We start from the raw sequence: 21,566 nt of genomic DNA on the forward strand, positions 1-21,566 counted from the left end.
CAAACAGCAGAGCTACACCCAAGAACAAACGATGCTGTGACCCTTGCTAAGGCACGTCTTTAAGAAGTATTAGTAGGTTTGGTGTCTCATCCCATTAAACAGAGAGAGTCCAAGGTGCCACTGAGAAGATTCACTGAAGGTCGGAATTTAGGGTTGGTGACAAGCTCCATGAAGAATGGGAGCTGGGAAGTGGGACTAAATCTTGCCTGGAAGTGGAAAAAGGAACAGAACTTTAATCTCAGACATGAAGAAAATGAAAGACAATCACTATTAGTTTTATAGTTGCTGCTACTGAACCTAATAGGGCAAGATTTTTAAAATGGCTTTGGCCATGGGCCCAGAATGTTTCACGGTTACTTTTAAGCACAGTGAATGGTGCCTGGGACAGAAAGTGTTTGCCACATAGCACACCCGCAATCTTTCCTCCCCTTTATCATGCATGAATCGCAACAGAAAGGAAAGCGATCCAGTTAAACCTCCTTGAAAATATGCTAACAACAGACCAGCTGGCAGACTCACACATGGCATTCCCAGTAGGAGAATCCTTCCCTATGAAATGCTTTCAGTACAATGTGCCTGGTCTGTCTGGGTTGTGATTGGGAAAGTCATCTGGACCTCATGGATCGATGGGACATGGCTCCCTGGAAAATGCAATACAAGTTCTGGAAGGATCAGAGTGTAAAACAGTGATGTCTGTTTGAGTAGGGTACCTGCATATCATTCTCAGGCCCCTGTATGTTAAAGTTCCCTGGAGCATGCCCAAATGCAGCGGGAAAGGACCTGCCTCGGGGGCTTCTTTGGCAGTCCGTGGCTTCTCCTAATGGTGCCTGGGCCTGGGGATTGTTTCCATCCTTGAATTAATTAGGAAAACTTGATACTGAGTAAGAGCTTTATGTCTGTGCTTGCTTAACGATTTGGTCAATGCCTCAATATGCAAAAAACAATGAGGTAGTATTTATAGTAGAAATATAATTGCTACACATCAGTTAATTATTTTACATATAAACTCAAAGTGAAACAGATTCAAATTATTAAACCACAGAGTTGGATATATACTAAATGCTACTTGTTAGAGAGTACTGGGTCAAATGGGAGTTCCATTTTTAATTTTTTGAGGAAACTCCATACTGTTCTCCACAGTGGCTGCATCAGTCTGCGTTCCCACCAGCAGTGCACGAGGGTTCCTTTTTCTCCACATCCTCGCCAGCACTTGTTGTTTGTAGATTTGATGAAGACAGCCATTCTGACAAGTGTGAGATGATACCTCATTATCATTTTGATTTGCACCCATTTGACCCATAATACCACTTCTAGGACCATATCCCAAGAAATCAGAAACACCAATCAGAAAGGATATATGCACCCCTATGTTCATAGCAGCACAATTTACAATAGCTAAGATTTGGAAACAGCCTAATTGCACATCAGCAAATGAGTGGATTAAAAAACTGTAGTACATCTATACAATGGAGTACTAGGCTGCTGTAAAAAAAAAAAAAAGAAGGAACTCTTACCATTCACAACAGCATGGATGGACATGGAGGGCATTATGCTAAGCGAAATAAGCCAGTCAGAGAAAGATAAATATCACATGATCTCATTTATTTGTGGAATATAATGAACAACATAAACTGATAAAAATAGATCCAGAGCCCTAATCGGTTTGGCTCAGTGGATAGAGCATCGGCCTGCAGACTGAAAGGTCCCAGGTTCAATTCTGGTCAAGGGCATGTGCCTTGGTTACAGGCACATCCCCAGTAGGGGGTGTGCAGGAGACAGCTGGTTGATGTTTCTCTTTCATTGATGTTTCTAACTCTCTATCCCTCTCCCTTCCTCTCTGTAAAAAAATCAATAAAATATATATTTTTAAAAAATAGATCCAGAGACAGAGAAGCATCGAACAGATCATCAAAGCTCATAGGGAAGGAAGGAGAAGGGTGGGGGCAGGGGGTAAAAGATCAAGCAAATGACTTGTATGCATGCATATAAGCATAAGCAATGGACACAGACAGTAAGGGAGTGAGGGCACAGGTGCTAGAGGTGGGAGTGACCAGGGAGAGGTCGATGGGGGGAAAGGAGACATATGTAATACTTTAATCAATAAAAAATGAAAGTACACACACACACACACACACACACACACACACACACGTGTAAATACTTAGGAAATAATATGAAAGATGATAAATGCCAAACAGTCATATGTAATAGTTGTAGATTAAAACTAAGTGGAGGAGATTCAAGAGTCTTTCTAATCTTCTCTTACATACTTTTCAAATATAATTCTCTATTTTCAAAATAAAAATCTAATACAGAGATTTAAAGTAAAAGGGTTAGTATTTTATATGCAATGCAATGGCTTTGAAGAGCATGCCATAGTCACACTGGTGATTAGAAATGATAGCTCCAGTCTCCTGTGATCCTCCTCATCCAATTTATTTCGGCTTCTTTGCCTTCCATGCCCTACAGCATCAAGTAAATCCTGGGTCAGACAGATAAGCAGCTCCAACTGCGAAGCATTTTTCAGTCTTCCTTGCAAACGTCAGTCTTCAATTGATTCATGCAAAAGTGGGAGATTGTGGCAGTAATTATATTTGTTTATATTTGTTTCAAAACTGAAAGTTAAGAATGTCTAAACAATGCTTGAGTATTAATATATACAATGGCTCAGGGGTTGAGCGTTGACCTATAAACCAGGAGGTCACAGTTTGATTCCCAGTCAGGGCACATGCCTGGGTTGCGGGCTCGATTCCCGGTATGGAATGTTCAGGAGGCAGCTGATCAATGATTCTCTCTCATCACTGATGTTTCTATCTCTCTCTCCCTCTCCCTTCCTTTATGAAATATATATATATATATATATATATATATATATATATATATATATATATATATATATGTGTGTGTGTGTGTGTGTGTGTGTGTGTGTGTGTGTGTGTGTAATATATATATATGTGTATATATATATAACAAAGAATTATAGCCTGGAGATTGCACTCTCGCATGCATACCCTGGAGAAGTTCTTGCAAATTTGCACTAGGGCACAGCCATATACATTGCACCATTTCTTGTCAGAGTGAAAGGCTGTAAACAACTTTTATATACATCAATGGAGGGATGGAGAAATTCACTGTGATATATTCTTAAAACAGTATTACTGAGCAGCAATTAAAGTAATGAAATAGGGATCACTTATCAGCATGAATAAATCTCAAAACAGAAGTTGAATGAATACAGAAAGTTGCAAAAATACATTTAGAAAAATATTATTTACATTGATTTTTTAACAAGAAAAAACACTATATTGTATTTTAAATGTTGGCCTGTGAAAGATCCATTTGTGCTAAAATATTAAAATAATAGATATGTAAGGTACACAGCAGCTTCAGAATAGGATTAATGGGAGATGGGGAGAAGGAAAGGGAATGGAACAGAGAATGGGTGTGTCTGTAGTGTTTTATTTATTTAAAAAGTTAAGTAAGATTTTAAAAGTTGATATATACTATCTCCAGGTAATAGATACATAGGTGCTGATTATACTATTGTCTGTACCTTTCTCTAGTTTAAGATATTTTATGATATAAAGATAAAAATAATATTTTATATAATATACACAAAATGCATGCATCTAAATATATTTATAAATGCATATATTATAAAACTATGAATATATTATAGATGTTCATTTATAAATATACTAGAGGCCCATTGCATGAAATTCATGCACGGGGTGGGGGGGCTCCTTCAGCCTGGCCTGCACCCTCTTGCAATCCGGGACCACTGGCTCCTAACCACTCACCTGCCTGCCTGCCTGATCACCCCTAACTTCCTCTGCCTCTGCCTCAGCCCCCACCACCGTGGCTTTGTCTGGAAGGACGTCCGGAAGATGTTCAGTCTATCCGGTCTAATTAGTATATTACCATTTTATTAGTATGGATATGTGTGCATTTATAAAGTACAGTTATGAAAGACATTTTACATATAAAATATATAAGCTACTAGAGGCCGGATGCACAAAATTCGTGCAAGGGTAGGCCTTCCTTCCCCAGCTGCTGGAACCGGCTTCCCTCTGGCACCCAGAACTTGGGCTTCCCTTGCAGAGGGAGGCCCCACCCACCTGCCACAGCCTGCTGGTCGGTGGCCTGGGCCTCCCTCTGTGGGGTGATCATGGGGCAATGGCCTGGCCCCCAACCAATCGCATTGCAACTGCCTTGGTTGGCCTGGCACCAGTGGGTGTCATAGCGTGGTCCAAATGGTCATCTGGATGGTCCGTCATTCAGTCTATTTGCATATTATGCTTTTATTATATAGAATATTCTATATATCCATTAAAATTCAAAAATAGAGAAAGTTACAGAATATAGTACATGTATGTTAAAATCAGATAAGAAATAGGAAACACCCCCAAAATGATATGCAGCATCCCGATATGATGGGGTACATTTCTTTGTTATTGTCTATCCTTGCATAGTAAGTAGTCAATAATATATGTGTGGTCCAGAGCTTCAAACCTCCCTAATTAATGGCGCATTCATAAGAAGTTCATGTAGACAAAGGAGATGACAGGGGAGCTTAATTCTGAGCTCTGTACAGCGGCAGCAGCATTAGCACGTAGGAACTGACGCTGACTGTGAGCTTTCTATGTCCATGCTGTTCAGAGTGCGTTACCTGCTCCAGTCCATTCACCTCTTACATAGCTGCACGAATCAGGTGTTACTTTTGCACCCATTTCACAGAGAAAGTGCATCACGAAGATCGCAAGCAACTTGCCCAAACAGCGGGGAAGTGTTGGAGGCAGCGTGTGAACGAAGCCACTTCTGCTTGGAACAGGCATTAATTCGACATCAGAAGCAAATATCCTAGTGTTCTCCAATGGGGACGAGTTCAAAACACACCAGGATACTTGCTCCCATTGGAGCTTTCAAACTATCTTATGTGAGTTATAATAATGAAATACAGCCAGTTTTCACAGTCCCCGTTTTCCAGCAAACCTTTAGCATATAACGCCTGCCATGGCCAAAGACAAATAGGGTCTAGGGGAGGGCCCTCAGCTTGAACACTGGCTGGCCACTGTCCAGGGAAAGGGTTGTGGTGTCCTGCGCGCTTTCTGTGGGAGGACAAGGCCAGCAGAGGCAGGTGAACGCACATGCTCACTTCCTGCCCCTGCATGCAGCAGGGACCTCTGAGTCCGAGGAGGAAGCCATGTGCTCAGACGTTGGACGAGGTCATCGAGAGGCCATGACCTCCTTCGAGTTCCTGACAATTAGGGCTCCTCCTGCCTGCCCTCAACCATGGAATGTTTGTTCTGCTCCTGTTCATTCTGCAGCAGGAACCATGTCTAAGAACACAGCCTGTGTGGTTGGGACTATGGGGACTCTACACATGACTGAACCCCACTAAGGCCTCTGTATAAACCTCTAAGATTGTGGAGGCACTTGCAGAGACCTACTCATATGGGGAGCCCAAGACAAGCCTCAAATGTAAGTTCCTTGCTTCTTCAACAGCCGCCTTCCAACCTGGACTGGACTCCCCTGGTCCCCCCCCCCACCCTCTGGGCCAGGGTCAGATTCCCCAGGAAGCACTCCAGGTGGTGAGCCTCAGGCTGCCTCAGGTGGAGCACAGGCCCCGCGGGAATAAAGGCAGGAAGGCGCTCACAGCAGGTCAGCCAAGTTCAGGGACACCAGCACGGCTGTCACTCAGATACCCTAGGATGCTCCCGTGGCCACAGAGCTTCCTCCCAGGGGTCCTTCCCTCAAGCTCATGGGAAATGCCTTCATGCTGAGCACCCCAAATTTATTTTACCCTCTGAACCCCATTTATTTTACATGCCTCTCTGTCATACCAAACCTTCTGAGAACAAGAATCTGATGGGACTGGTCACTAACTCCAACACAAAACAGCCTTCCCAGCCCCAGGTGCCCAGCCAGACCCTGCCTTAAGCTACTGGCCCCTCTCCTGACTTGGCCACTGTGAATTTAGGCGATTATGTAACCGCAATGTGCCCCAGTTTCCCTGTATGTAAGGGAAGTGCTATTAGTACATATCTCATTAACTGAAATGATACGTGGAGTGGTGTTGAGAAGAGTGTCTGTATGCTGTGTGCCTTGGCATCATGTGCCTTTGCCCAGCTTGCCCAGTCTTGTCCCAGTTCATAGTAGTAATAGAGCTCTTTTCACTCTTGACCATAATGATTTGGGTGTTCGATCTATGTCCATCTTATAGATATTTACTTTTAAATCAGATGACAACCTCCAAAGGAGAGTGCGATAGCGTGGTGTCAGGGTCCCATAGCTCAAAGTGTGGCTGGCAGCGTCCCGGGAACCCTGCTTTGTGTCCCTGGGCAGTTTTGTGTCGGGGGGTTAGTGGCTAGTCGCATCAGATTCTTGTTCTCAGAAGGCTCAGCATGACAGAGAGAGACATAAAATGAAAAGCAAAGACTATGTGGGTGTAACAGATTCTCCACACACCGCAGACGCCTCTCTGTGACGCCCATGAGTAGCATAAACCACTAATACCCATCCTCAAAGAATAAGGATTTTTCTATAGAGAAGGAACAAAACTGCATTTACCCCATAGAATACGTAATTTAGAACATTTTCCCTTTTCTAATCCCTTAACTTTTTTGTTAACACCAAAAATAGTTAGCCTAATAGGTAGCCTTGGTTCCTCTTGGTCGGCCTGTAAAACTACAAAGCATGGCTGCGTCCTCTTGTCTTTCTGAAAGGTCAGCGCTGGCTCTTCCTAAGGCAGAGCTAAGATCCAAGCGACTTTCTCCTAACCCTGAGCACAGACTGAGCATGTAAGACACCAAAAGCAGAGAAGAACATGTAACTTGGCAATCTCTCCATGCAAAATGCTGAGAAGTACTCCAAGTGGCCTTTCAACTGTTAAGGGCTCAGGAACTCCAAATGGCCAGCTGTGTGCAAGGCCGTCTCATTAGACACTTAGCTTGCCACAGTCCTTTGGGTCAAAGGAAGGTTCCAAAGAAAGATCAGCAAAGTCAGTGGCTTCATGCCAAGATTCAAGATACCAGATGAACAGAACCACCTGAACCTCTTTACTGAACTGGGGGAACTGACAGCTACATCTGTTGTCTAGAATTTATTAAGCCGCGTACACGTATAGAGAGTCTTGGCGTTTATTTTTCTTGTGACTGACACATGCTATAATGATAGCCTGCGTTTAAGAGAATGCAAGAGCTGTGCTCACACACACCTCAAATGAATTTCACATACCAGACACATTTCTGGGACGGGGCGAGGATAGACACGTTCCTGAAGCGGGTTTTCAGCAGCTAAAAGATCTGCTAAAATAATTGAAAGGGGATATTTTTATGTGTCTTGAAAGAAGTATTGAAAACTCTATGCATTATTTATTTTTTAAATGGTGTATTTTTTATTGTGTCAGCTGAAAACATTTTCTTCATACCACTGAAAAATAACAAGCAGCACAACAAAAATGATCCTTCACAAATCAAAGACAGAAGGAGCAGAGACGTCTGATTGTGGTGTCTGGCTTTCAAACTCTCACCCGAAGATTGCACTGCTTCATACATTCGCATGATCTATGTTCAAGTGAACAGAAACCAAACACAAAGAATTGGAAAAGCTGACTTTCAACCCTTTGTTTAGCAACTTTGAGAGCCAGCCCCTTTCTGTGTTAATTGTACAGGCCTTGAAGAATTCAAGGTGATATTATCTGTGAGGGCAAAATTAAAGGGGATGACAAAGGCTTGAAGAGCAAGATGCTTAAAGAGATGGCTCCTGCACTCTTGGGGATATTATTGAAGTTCTTGAAAAGATGCCCAAAATAGAAGTAGCTAGCATAAACACACTTGGTTATTTATTTCTCCCTTGGTGTGTCCAAATTTCCTCTTCTTATAAGGACCCCAGCCAGCTTGGATGGGGAGCCCACCCTAATGATCTAATTTTAACTTAATTCATATCTCAAACACAGTCACATTCTGAGGTACTGGGGGTTAGAGCTTCAACATATGAATTTGGGGGGCAGAGGGCACAATTCAGCTCAAAATAGGTACAATATATACAGTGGGCCTCCCGTTCTTCATCAAAAGAATGGATTTTTGTTTGGAGTCTATTTTCTGCTGCTTGCGGTCTACCCGGATTGAGCACACCACTTTCTCCAGGCCACTGAATGGGTTCCGGAACTAATTCAATCAGACCTTGCTAATGCCATAGGAATGAGTAGAATGGGAGCTTTCTGTTTCTGGCTAGACTTTAATCCATGAGGTTTTGCTGCAGCCAACTTACTACCATTGGGAGAGACCCTGGAAAAGACTGGGAGGAGGCATGGAACATCACATGGACCCTAACCATGGCAGTGATCCCACAGAAGTTAACAACAAGAGTTGGAGAGAAAGAAAGTTCTGTTGAGATCCTGTGAATGCCAAATCTAGCCACATGCCCGAAACCAGGATGCCCTTCAGACTTTTCAGCGATGCTTGTTTTCAATGTAAATTTGGGCTGATTTTTTCCTCTTGCAGCTGAAAAAGTCCTAAGCAACCTAATAAATATGCTACATTATGAAGATGTTGAAACTTACTCAATTATTGCACTGACATCTCTTTTCTTAGAAACAAGAGGGGGGAAAATAATGATAAGCACATGGCATAGAGCAAGTGTAGGCATGAGAAGTGCCTACACTACAAGTTCACTGCAAGAGTTGCCTTGACTTCTTTGAAGCCAGGTCAGATAGAGATCCCTGTATTTTTAGTAGGTAGCAAGCATCCCACTTGCCACACATTAAAACGTTCATGATTCATGAAAGTAAGACATCCCAACAGCCATTTTGCACCACCAGCCCCACTGGTCAGTATTTCTGTCATTCTCCTTGGAGAATTCTACAGTTCTCTGCAGAGCGTAGCATCATGTTATTCTGTCATCCAAGGCAATGTTTTAGGCAAGGCTCTTTAAATACATCAGAGCCACCATTCCCAAAAACTCAGAATCAAGGATACCGCCCTTAAAAATGAATCTGTAGTGCTGTGTCCACATTTTGAATCAGTTGCTTTGGAAACTTAATGAAGATAAATGTCATTGGCATCTCCATATGGCACTCCCGAGCAGGACAAGCCACTCTTGTACAAGCCAAGCCCTAAATGTACGTTATAAGAGCAGGTTTATATATGATGCCTTTTCACCAGTCAGAATGTGGCCTTGGTACTGCCAGAGTCTCTAAGAGAAAGAGATCCTAAAACAGTTGGCTTCTACAGACTCAAAAAATAAAATAAAACAAAAATGAAATCCTAGGGTTTCTACATATGTATGTGTGTCAGAGAGAAAACATACCCATTAAGCTGCAGCCTTTCAGAGCATGATGTCACAAGTCAGATCCTATTAAAGGAAGCAGAAGATGAATGTGCGCTCCAGGCAGCTGGAAGGAGGCGGAAAGAAAATACACTGTAAATCTTTCCACTGCATGCCTAAATTGTAAAAGATGACTTTGGGCATCACGCAGACTTCTTCCAGTGAATAACTTCTTCCCTAAGAAGAAATTCCAGGAAGTCAGTGAACACAAGATGTGTACATATTGGTAGTCTGATTAGCAGAGGGGGACTTGTGTGATATAACTATTCCCCCAGATGAAAACTTGACTGAATTTGGAAATCTTAGGAATAAAATAATATCTAGGGAGTGACCAGGAAGGTACTGGAATCCCCATCAGGCAAAGGGGATGGGGAGAGGATTCAGGAGAATAAATTGATCCATATAAGGTACATAACTGAACACATGACTTCCTTTAAGAGTGGGGTGTGCTGGTGATATTTCCCCCAAACTGGACTATGTGTAACATTACCTCTACTCCCCAACTCACTTAGGCACCTCTTTAGACCTAGAACCTTGGTTCCATTATCTGGAACTGATGTTAATGACATTTTATCTGGGAAATTCTCAGACAGATTTAAATTAAGAATGGCATGGGACCCACCCTCCAGCACAATGCCTTGGACACACAGAGATAAAGCATGCCCTGAAGGAAAGAAGGACCTCCAGTACCTGCCATACGGAGGATGGAAACCCCCATTGGACTAAGTCCAAGGACCAAAAAATCAAAGCTACTGTGTAATTTCAAAATATTGTTAAATGTCTCTTGTATGTTATACACACAGACATCTGTACACATCTGGGCAGACAGCCACAGCATATGTCTTTACTTTCGTGAGTGCACCACTGTGATAAATGCCACAAAGCAGCCTCGGTGACTGGGAAGCAAAGGGAACACAAAAAAAGAGGGGGGACAGGAAGAAGAGGGACATAAAGGCCCAAGGTGAAGAGGAAACACATGGGGAAGGGAAGTGCTGAGGAAGGATATGGATGAAAAGTGGCAGGGTTCTCAGGAGGCTTTATAAAATGTCGTTCGGCATGGCTCCAATTTAGAAACCCACCTCTATTGACTTGAAACTAATGAATGACTGCCATATTGAATTGCAGAGCTATTGAGGATTGGACAGAAGGTTAATGTGAATTTAGAGTGGGAAATTAATGTTCCAATTCATCATCCTAAGATAACAGAGGTATCCTCATCCCCTGAATATATTGATTGACCTTGACATCCCTTGGGAGGAGGAATTCTGCATTATAGGTTTCATATAAAATTGATTACAGATATCAGTCTTCAAATTTGGGAATGGCTGTCACAAGAGACTCAGAGAGTCTAATTTTGGCAAAACTCCCAATGATTTTCCTAACAAATCTAGAAGTATTTTGGAGCAATATTAATATTAAAACATTGATAAACTATAAGGATTTTCTGAATAATATTTGATAAAAAGTGACATGGATGAGGAGATATCAAAAAACAAAATAGTTCCAGGACCAGTTTGGCTCAGTGGTTGAGCATCAACCCATGAACCAGGAGGTCATAGCTCCATTCGCAGTCAGGGCATGTGCCCAGGTTGCAGACTCAATCCCCAATAGGGGTCATGCAAGAGGCAGCCAATAGATGATTCTCTCTTATCATTGTTGTTTCTATCTCTCTCTCCCTCTCCCTTCCTCTCTCTGAAATCAATAAAAACATATTTTTTTAATAAAATATTGAAACCTTCAAATTTGGAAATCATCTACAGAGTCAGGTCAGAAGGAACTCCACAAGCTATCTCAGCAGGTCTTCAAAATCTATACGTAATCTAGCTGATTCTAAGTCAGTATTTTTGTTGAGAAGGCTTCTGAGGCTAAAAGAAAAAAAGAGTGGTTTTTTTTTTCTTTGCTCACACCATTTCTGACATCAAACATGTGGGTCTTTGCCCCACACTGACCAATTCTCCAATACCAGCTGGGTGTGCTACAATTCAATGCAATTATGACACTAGCCACCTGACATTAACATCAATCCCACAATTTAAGGGCCAAATCCCAAAAGATTGGCCCCACTTCAGATGTCAATTGCTTCTGACAGACGATTTATAAATCAGGAGATCCTCCCTCACTGACCCCCTTCTCAGGTTCAACAATTTGCTACAACAGTTCACAAAACTCAGGGGAAACTTCACTTACATTTACTAGTTTACAGTATAATAAAGGATCTCATAAAGGAAAGAGATGAACAGCCAGACGAAGAGGTACATAAGGCAAGGTCAAAAAGTGTCCCAAGAGCAGGCACTCCTGACCTTGTAGAGTTGGGGTGCATCACGTGGATGTGTTCACCAACCTGGAAGCTCTCTGAAGCCTGCATGTGAGGAATTGTTATGGGTGCTTCATCACATAGTTATAATTAATTACTGACTCAATCTCCAACCCTCTCCCCTCCCCAGGGGAGAGGTGGGCTGAAAGTTCCAACCTTCTTATTATGCTTGGTCTTTCTGGTGAGCAGCCCCATCCTGAAGCTATTCAGTAATCACCTCATGAGAACAAGAAAGGCTCCTATCACCCAGAAAGTTCCAAGAGATTTAAGACTTCTGCGTATAAGACACTCTGATCACCCCTCATCATTCAGAAAATTACAAGGATTATAGGAGCTCTGAGTCAAGAATCACAGTCAAAGCCAAATATTAGAACAAAACACCTCCTAAATACCCCTATCCCTCGAAGGTTAGGAAACCTGCGTCAGGAACTGGGGACAGAGAAGCTCAGGAGGAGAGAATGAATATAGGGAAGGTGACACCCCCACCTCATCCCCAATTACACATACATTTCTGTTAAAGATGAAGCTGAAGCCCAGATCCTCAGAGACAGGAAGTAATTTGCACAACACTGCAAAATGAATTACTAGAATATCCATTACAAGATCCTACGTTTCTCAATATTCTTGTATCACCAAGACATGTTGCCTCCTATATTGATGGTCTGGTACATTGAATATGGATCAACAATGAAATCAACTGAACACATAAGACAGTAGATGGCCCATTATAAGCAAGCTAGTGAGTTATGAAAATTTGACCCAACCAAACTGTCTGAAACACAATCTCACTAGACAAAGTAGTTACCAAGAATGTTCCCGAGTTATTATGATGAAGGAAATTTCAAAACCACAAAGGAAGCCAAGTGTCCCTTTACTGTGTAGTTTTCCAGATTGCAACACAAGGATTAGAGAGGGAAAAGGAGACACGTTTATATGCAGAAAGGTCAGACCATTGGCTAATTGCGAGTTTGTAATTAACTAAAGGTACTCATTATTTTTGGAAAAATACACACACATACACACACACACTCAAAAACAAAAACAGTCACACTGAACACTTGGCCATCTACACTTGTTAATGAAGGGTTTAACCTACTTGACCCTTTGCTCCTGTGCCTGCTCCACATTGTCTTCTTGGTTTGGACCTATCATTACATGGTCTGACATATTTCAGTGTGATTCTATTGGAAGCCCTTGGTAATCTTGGATCATTTGAAAATTTGAGGAGCCTGGCTTTAGTATTCAAGCTGACATTCAGGTGAAAGGCAATTTGGAATGCTCAGCTGGCACTGAGGTATAGGTACAATTGAGCAGTTAGCAACACAAGATAAAAGGCTTTCTCTTGCACAGTAAACCCAAGATGGACTCATCAGTTAGTCCAAGTTGACATCATGAAAATAATCACAACCCTATAAAAGTATGCTATTGAATAGTTTATTTCTTCCTTTGGCCCAGTAGTTGAAGGATTTTGCCAAATGTTTTCCTGCCCTCTCACTATATCCTCTATGTGTGCCATTCATCTGTTTTCATAATTGGATCTACGAATTTTTTCTAAGTTTGATATTTATTTTTGTTAACTCACACTAGGGAGTAATCAATCCTGAGTGCACCTGCCTGTTTAATAATGTGTCCGATATATGTCAGTGATTGATCTCCAACATTCTGGTGTATGGTTCCCAGAAGTGATCATTTACTGCCGTTTAGAAAATTAGTCCATGTGTCTGTCTCCAAATTTGATCCTTCACTCAGCCAATACCATCTGTTATGGATAGGTAACAGTAGTTCCTTAGTCATATCTCCAGGTTTTTCAGGATATTGTTATATTTCATTTAATTGTAGAGAATGCCACAATCATTAAAGTGACTGACAAATCTCTTATTTCAAGGTGAGCAAATGATGGCCTATAAGCCAACTCTAGCCCCACACATATTTTTATAGGGTTCAAAAACTTAACATTTCTATAAACATTTTTAAATAATTGAAAAAAATCAAAAGTACATATTGAGTGACATGAAAATCCCATGAAATTCAAATTTCAGTGTCCATAAATTAATTTCTGTTAGAACACTGTCACACCCATTCATTTGTATATTACACTAGAGGCCCAATGCATGAAAATTCATGCACTCGGCGGGGTCCCTCAACCAGGCCTGTGCCCTCTCGCAGTCCAGGACCCCTCAGGGGCTGTCCACCTGCCGGCTTAGGTCCGCTCCCTGAGGGATCAGGCCTAAACTAGCAGACATCCCTCTGGCAGCCTGGGAACCCTCAAGGGATGTATGATTGATGGCTTGGAGCAGGTCTAAACCATCAGCCAGACATCTTTAGGGCTGCCAAGGAGGCGGGAGAGGCTCCCGCCACCACCACTATGCTCACAGCCATCAACCTGGCTTGTGGCTGAGCAGCTCCCCCCTATGGGAGCACACTGACCACAAGGGAGCAGTTCTTGCATTGAGCATCTGCCCCCTGGTGGTCAGTGTGTGACATAGAGACTGGTCATTCCTGGTTGTTCTGCTCTTAGGGTCAATTTGCATATTACCCTTTTATTATATAGGATGTGGCTGATTTTGTGTCATAGTGGCAGAGTGAATAGTTGCTATGGAGACAAGAAGGCTCCCAAAGCCAACAATAATAGTTCAGGGTTTTTTACAGAAAAGTTTGCCCACTCCTGCTTACTTTAGTGTTGCAACATTTTCCATTCTCCCCTTCATGATGTGTGCTCGACACTTATAGGTTGAAGATCGGATTTCTTGGAAAAGAAATTAAGAGAAAATAAGGATTCCTTGGCTGCACCAACATTTCACTTCTTACTTTGCCCCAAGCAGACAAGCGACTTCTTCCCAGTTTGTCTTGTCTTACCTATTGCTAGAAAGTCTTTTTCCCTTTAGGTAATATTTCCACAAGTGTTAATGCATCATGACCTTTCGCCTTCCTAAAAAGAACCCTGTAGGTCTGGGCCATTTTATCTTGTGCATGTGGCCTTGCTTATGTTCTTCTACACTACATCAGACATTTACCTCCCAGACACCTGGGCTTTTGCAGATACTTCTTTCCATGTGACCTGATGGAAATTCACATATTAAGTTTAAATAACTGATCACCTTCTTTTAGCACCAGGATGTTTTAGTCTCTTTTCAAGTGCTGTTACTATTTGCACTCTTTTTACAACTGATTCTGTAAAGGCAGGTGTGACCCCAGCTCAGTGTGACCCCAGCCCTCCACTCTGTGATTCTCCATTCATCGCAGATGCTGCTAAAAGGTGGTGTGTCATTCATCCAGCCCCAAGCCCAATGTGACCCCAGCCCTCCACTCTGTGATTCTCCATTCATCGCAGACGCTGCCAAAAGGTGATGTGTCATTCATCCAGCCCCCAGCCCAGTGTGGCCTCAGACCTCTGACTGAGTAGATCAAGCAGCCAACCAGGGTCTGGGATGACTCCTGGGCTCATTTCATAGTCTAAGAAGCAGAAAGTCCTCGTTCAGAACTGAACCCCAGCCCTTTCCTTCTGTGAAGAGACTGATATTGTCTATGAAAAGTTACAAAGTTTCTAAATTGCACATCTCACTCAATAAAAGTGTATATCTTCGAGATATATATGTAAAATGCCCGCTCAGGATTTGCTATGTAGTCCATGTAGTCAGTGGAGATTTTAAAAGTCAAAATGTAATTTGCTAGAAATACCTCCTTTATCTCTCAGTGTAAGAACATGAGAAAATGAGTTCTGATAAGAGACTTCTTCCAGATTGCTTATATATTTTCTGGAAAGAAGAGAGAAGACATTTGAGGAAGAATTGAGCCAGCTTCTCCAGGAAAGGAGCCACCAGCTGCCCACCGGAGGAGGGAGCATCGGTCCTGACGACATCCAGGAAAGAAGGCATGACAGGGCTTTGTTTTTCCTTTTGTTAAAATGTCTGCTGTAAGTAGAGGTGTCATACATTCACTAAAAGGTACATATAACAAAAATGTTTCTTGAACATCTGAAATTGCTGATATTTGACAATTTTTGACTGCCACAAACTGTAATTTTATATGTTTAACTATAATATTTCAGAATCGACCAAGTTTTGTATGTCAACTACATCAAAATTTTAAAAAAGCAAAAGATGGACTTGAGAAAGCCTGGGGTTTGAAATGCAATCAAACCTGAGATCATGGCAGATAGAGCTCCAGGTGAGATATCCCGAAGATGGCAACACTGAAATAGATTTTTAACCAAAAAAGAACTAGGAAGCTCTGCTTGCTACCAATATTTTTTCAAAAATCCCACTTTGCTCATTAGCACTAAACAGATCCCTTCTCTCTGTCAGTTCAATTACTCCAAACAATGGGTTTTAACAATTATAAGGATTTATGTTTAGTAGGAGGCCCCTGTTAGGTTCTTTGAAATGTATCCTAAAATAGTGATAGCAGGCCTTCCGATAAGATTGCATCCTAATGACAAGCAGCAGTCATTCTCCCGGAATGATTCCCCAAGGAACGAGCCAGGGAGCCCAAAGGAAGCTTCAGAATTGGAAATAAAGAAGTTTGCCATGGAAATCCAGAGTCCCCAGAAATGACTGTGAGCGAGTACGTGGAATAAACTACAGAAGCCTTAGAAAACCATCCCTCTTCTGTGAAAGAGGATATTGCCTCAGATATACTAGGAGAACCTGTAAGAGCTCCACTAACATGAAGTCACATCACATGTGTGCTGAACTGCACAACGTAACTGCAACTGCTGGATGGAAGATGGAGAGAAAGAGAGTGAGAGGGAGAAAGAGAGAGGTACACAGAGAGAAAGGAAAGGGCTAAATGAATCATAACATCAAAAGGAATGGAAACACATTGGGTAACATAATGTAAGACCTCTCCATTAAACATTACAAAAGGTTACAGAGCCAATCAAAGATCTAAATACATGAATAGATATACCACTATTGGGTTGAATAAGTCAATAATAGTACAACAACCCCAATCCTATTAAGTTTTTGGTAGAAATTGAGAAGCTGATTCCAAATTTTACATGGAAATGCACAAGACTTGGAATATCCAAAGCAATCTTTGAAATGAACAAAGTTAGAGAACTTATAACACCTGACTTCAAGACTTACTACAAAGCAAGAGTAAGCAAGTCAGTTCAGCACAGGCAATGGGTAGACAAGCAGGCCTTTTACTCAGTGGTGTTCCACTTGGACATTCAGTCATCTATCCATCCACCCATTTATCATTTATTACAATCTATGCACAGAATTGAGTGTTGGATATACAAAGAGGAAGTAGACATAATCTAATTGTCAAAAAATTCTCAGTTTAAATGGTGCCTTAACCATAGACAAAATAATTAAAATACAAGTGTGAATATATATATTCATTGTATTTTTGGAATATAGAGGAAGTAAGAGAAATGTCTTAAAGTGTGTCTAGGGAACTGAATAGATGTATAGGCATATAGGAGGTGGATAACGGAGAGAGGTACTGGCAGAGGAATTGGTATGGGCAAAGTGGCAGAGGCCTGAGACAGCCTTGCTCATGAGGCAGTGAAGAGTCTGCAAAACCATAGAGTAGACAGAAAGGAGACAAGAGTAGCAGGTAGGATGGGTTAAGACACAAATGACTATATCTTCCTCAAAGAAGCTTTATGCAACAGTGAACCAATGTTTAGTTTGTTGTTGTTGTTTATACAAAAAGGGTGGTATAGCCTGGCCAGCATGGCTCAGTGGTTGAGCATCAACCTATGAACCAGGAGGTCATGATTTGATTCCCAATCAGAGCACATGCCAGGTTGTGGGCTCGATCCCCAGTGTTGGGGTGTAGCAGGCAACCAATCAATGATTCTTTCTCATCATTGATGTTTCTCTCTCTCTCTCTCTCTCTCTCTCTCTCTCTCTCTCTCTCTCGTCAATAAAAACATATTTTTTTAAAAAGGTGGTTCAATACAGTTTTGTACAGAGGTAACTCAGTTGAAAATGGGGAAGATGAATCAGAATATTTACATGGAATGGTTAGAAGCAGGAAACCAATTATTTCACTTAATATATAAAAATATTTCCCAGATATATTTTCCTCACTTAAATACTGACAAGACAACTGATAACCACTTAGAACTTGGCAAGAGTTTTCATTTTCCTAAAATGTGTTAATATGCCTTGCTATCAGTGATGGAATCCTATATAATAAAAGGGTAATATGCAAATTGACCCTAATGGGGGAACGACCGGTTGCTATGATGCACACTGACCACCAGGGGGCAGACACTCAATGCAGGAGCTGCCCCCTGGTGGTCAGTGCACTCCCACAGAGGGAGCTCCGCTCATAATAATGTCTGTGAGCACAGTGGCAGTGGCAGGAGCCTTTCCTGCCTCCTCCACAGCACTAAGAATGTCCAACTGCAGCTTAGATCGGCTCCCCACAGCTGCCCTAAGCCGCAATCGAACATCCCCCAAGGGCTCCCGGGCTGCCAGAGGGATCTGACTGTCAGCTTAGGCCTGATCCCCCAGAGAGCGGGCCTAAGTTGGCAGGTGGATATCCCCTGAGGGGTCCCAGACTATGAGAGGGCACAGGCTGGGCTGAGGAAATCCCCGAGTGCACGAATTTTCGTGCACCCAGCCTCTAGTATTAAATAAACAACTGTATTTATAAGTCATTCTGCCATTGTGCAGCCATCACAAGTCATTTCAGAAACATATTCCCATTGGGGGCTCAGAGAAATGCTTCATGTGTCAGCATGCCTGGGAGCCACTTCTCCAGGCTCCAGTGAAATTTGTGTGAGCAACATCGATACTCAAAAACCAATGCTAAGAAAGGAATACAACATGAAAATGTAAAATCATTCAGAAAATAAGTTCAAAATAATCCAATTAATGTTTCCCATTTGCCTTCTGGACCCCAAGTTTTGTATTTGTCTCTCTTTTTAAATGAAAACTTACATAAATAAGCACTGAAATATCAAAGATGACTTGGCAAATGACCAGACATTCACACACTAAGTTTAAAGAACGGAGCCTCCTGTGTATGGCCGAGCCACCTCAGTCAGTCTGTAACCCTTCCCACGAGAATGCACTGGGGTTTCCATTGACATCGTTCCTTATGGGTGAAAAAGTGAAGCTGCAGTGCAGTTAAGACAGTTGCCCAGTCACCCTGCTAATCCAGCTTGAAGCCTGGGTTAAAACCCCAAGTCTCACTCTGCATTCGAGCTCTTAAGCATCTCCGTTCTTTGCAGGAAAACATGCTCCAGACTCAGCAGGGGGCTCTCTGAAGATGTAAACATTATAATAGCAAGAAACTGCAGAAATAATGTCAGTCATGGTCACTTGAGCCAGATAGCCCCGAAAATGGGAGCAAGGAACTCAGAAAAAGCAGTGCACTTATTTCTTCCAGTGAAGACGGAAGAGAAAAGTGGGCCAGTGATGGTCCACGAGCAAAGGCTGCATCACACACAGCGAAGGCTCCCTGAGTTGGCATTTATAGTCAGTGTCCTCAGATGCCTTTTTCCCATTTCTCAGCATTTAAAAGCCGACTCGGTTGAAAGGCTCTGAAACTGGACACTGATGCTTACAGATTATGCAACAGAGAAAAATCAATCTCATGATGGAGACTTGATCTTAGTTTCAGAATAATCCGGCATAATTCTAGAAATTTCCAGAAAGTTTGTGGACCACAGACTCTTCTATCTAGAGACATCCACATGAAGAGGGTTGGTCTTCCTCTCACAACACTCATCGCTGTAGCCCTGGGACAGTGGCCTGAATAACGGCCCCCTCAAAGAGGTCATGTCCCAGTGCCCAAAACCTTTCCATTTTCTACTTCACATGGCAAAAGGGACTTTGCAGATGTGATCACGTCACGATTTCCAGGTGAAGACACTATCCTGGATTATCCAGGTGGGTCCAATGCCAGGTCAGAGTCAAAGGCATGCAACGGAAGCAGAGGTTCCAGATGGAGAGACTTGCAGATTTGAAGCTACTGGTTTTGAAGATGGAGAGGTGGCGACAAGCCAAGGAATGCAGGAGGCCCCGCCACTAGAAAAGACAAGGAACCGGATTCTCCCCAGAGCCTCCGGGAGGAGCTCAGCCCGGCTGACACACTGATGCCAGGACTTCTGAGTCCAGAACGTAAGAAGGTAGATCTGCGTTGTTTTAGGTCACTAACCCCGTGGTGATGTTTATAGCGGGGTCAGCACCTGGTAAGACACCTGGTCATAGGATAGCTGTAGAAGCTTCGGAGCCTCTCTCAGCCTCCATTTCCCCCTCCATTAAGGGGAGATATTCCTCCTCCACAGGATAATCATGAAGGCAAAATAGACAAGGCAGGCATCAACCAAAGTCCATTCCCTCCCTGACTGTCCCAGGGAGCAGGAAAGGGTGGCCTCTAGCCAGCCCCCATGTGCGCCTGCCCCTGGATCGCCACGGCTATCACGGAGCAGGAAAGGGGGGCCTGCAGCCTCATTACAAAGGGCCCCCCTGCCCCTCCAGGCAGCCTCGCTCTCTTCTCGGCAGCTGGGCTTCTAGTGAAAGTGCCGGCAACACTCCTGAACGGTGTCTCGTTTACTGGAACGGTTTCAGTGAAGTCTGCCTGTTTATTTTCCATTTGGGAAACCCTAGATCGGGAACCCATATGAGAAAGTTGGCGATGGGTTTGTGCAAATAAAATAATGGGACTCTAACAGCTTATTACATGTAAGAGAACACTCAGGCCCATAAACACTGGCAGCTGGGCACTGAATGTCGGTGCAAAGCCACGAGACTTAACTCAGCAGTTGGATACCAGGCAGCGTGCTGAGCAGCACAATGCAAGTCCAGGGCTGAAGCCACGCAAAGACACGGCTTTGCCAACAGTGACCCTTTGGCGCCCTGGGAACCTCTTCCTGCACCCGCCGGTCCTCGGGCGTCTGTGCTGAGCCTTCTGGAGCCATTTAGATTGCATGGCTTTTTGTCCCTGCCTCCAATTTATGGTCCCCCAGTAGCCAGTTTCGGGACAAGCTCCGCTCTGGCGGCTACAAGCTCACACCGGTGAAAGCTGACAAACAGCCGCGGAAACTCCTTGCCACCACGCTGATTCCCTCCCAAGGCTGCGTGCGCTTTAATGCACACCCACCGCGCTGCAATTCCAAATGGGAACGCGGCCCAGGGTCTGCGGAACAGCTTATTCCTGGCTCTTCTCTCTGATAACTGCTTTTGTGATCCTATTGGGCAGAGGCAGGCAGACTGTGAAGCCATTCACAGTGTTACACCCTTGCGTCTTCTATTTGTGAAAACGGTTTTCACTCCCTTTGTGTGTTTGGGGGGGGGAGGGGAGTTGTATTAGTGATTAAGACACCTCCACAGCAAAAATGCAAAGAGGCCACAATTTAACGTCAGGCCGGGATAATAATAGCATCTCAAGTTACAAATAAAGTTACACATAACATCATGGATAAAGAACTGAGGTTACTAACAATCTCCTGGGAGTTGCGTTCTCTGTGGCTTGGGCTGGAGGGAAACCATGACTCAGTCCTCCTCACCGGTGGCATTTCCGTCTGCTTCGATTTGGGCTGACAGGTTCACCGTTGTGGTGATAACAAAAGCCTTGCAATTTCAAAGCCATGAAATCCTCTGTTGATAGGACCTGGGAAGCCGCAACCTCAGGATCTGATTGAGCTACAAACAAGTTCACTCTCCAAAAAAAACAGCCAGAAACCCAGATGCTGCAAATGCCCACTGATCAGCCCTGTCACCGCTGAACTCCGGTCTGCAGGATAATGAAGCTGTAATTAAATGCGCGGCCCCACTTCCAGCAACGGAGCACGCAGTTTAAACACCCTCCGCTGGGACTGGCAGTCACGTGTCCTGGGGGGGGGGGCGGATTTGGATTGATTTTGATTCACTGTGTAAACAAGTAAATGAAATAATCCACTTGAGAAGAAAGCTGGCAGAAGGAGCGAACAGCCCTGCTCCGCCCCACACCCGGTCTC

The sequence above is a fragment of the Myotis daubentonii genome, chromosome 8, assembly GCF_963259705.1.
Source record: "Myotis daubentonii chromosome 8, mMyoDau2.1, whole genome shotgun sequence".
Classification (NCBI taxonomy): domain Eukaryota; kingdom Metazoa; phylum Chordata; class Mammalia; order Chiroptera; family Vespertilionidae; genus Myotis; species Myotis daubentonii.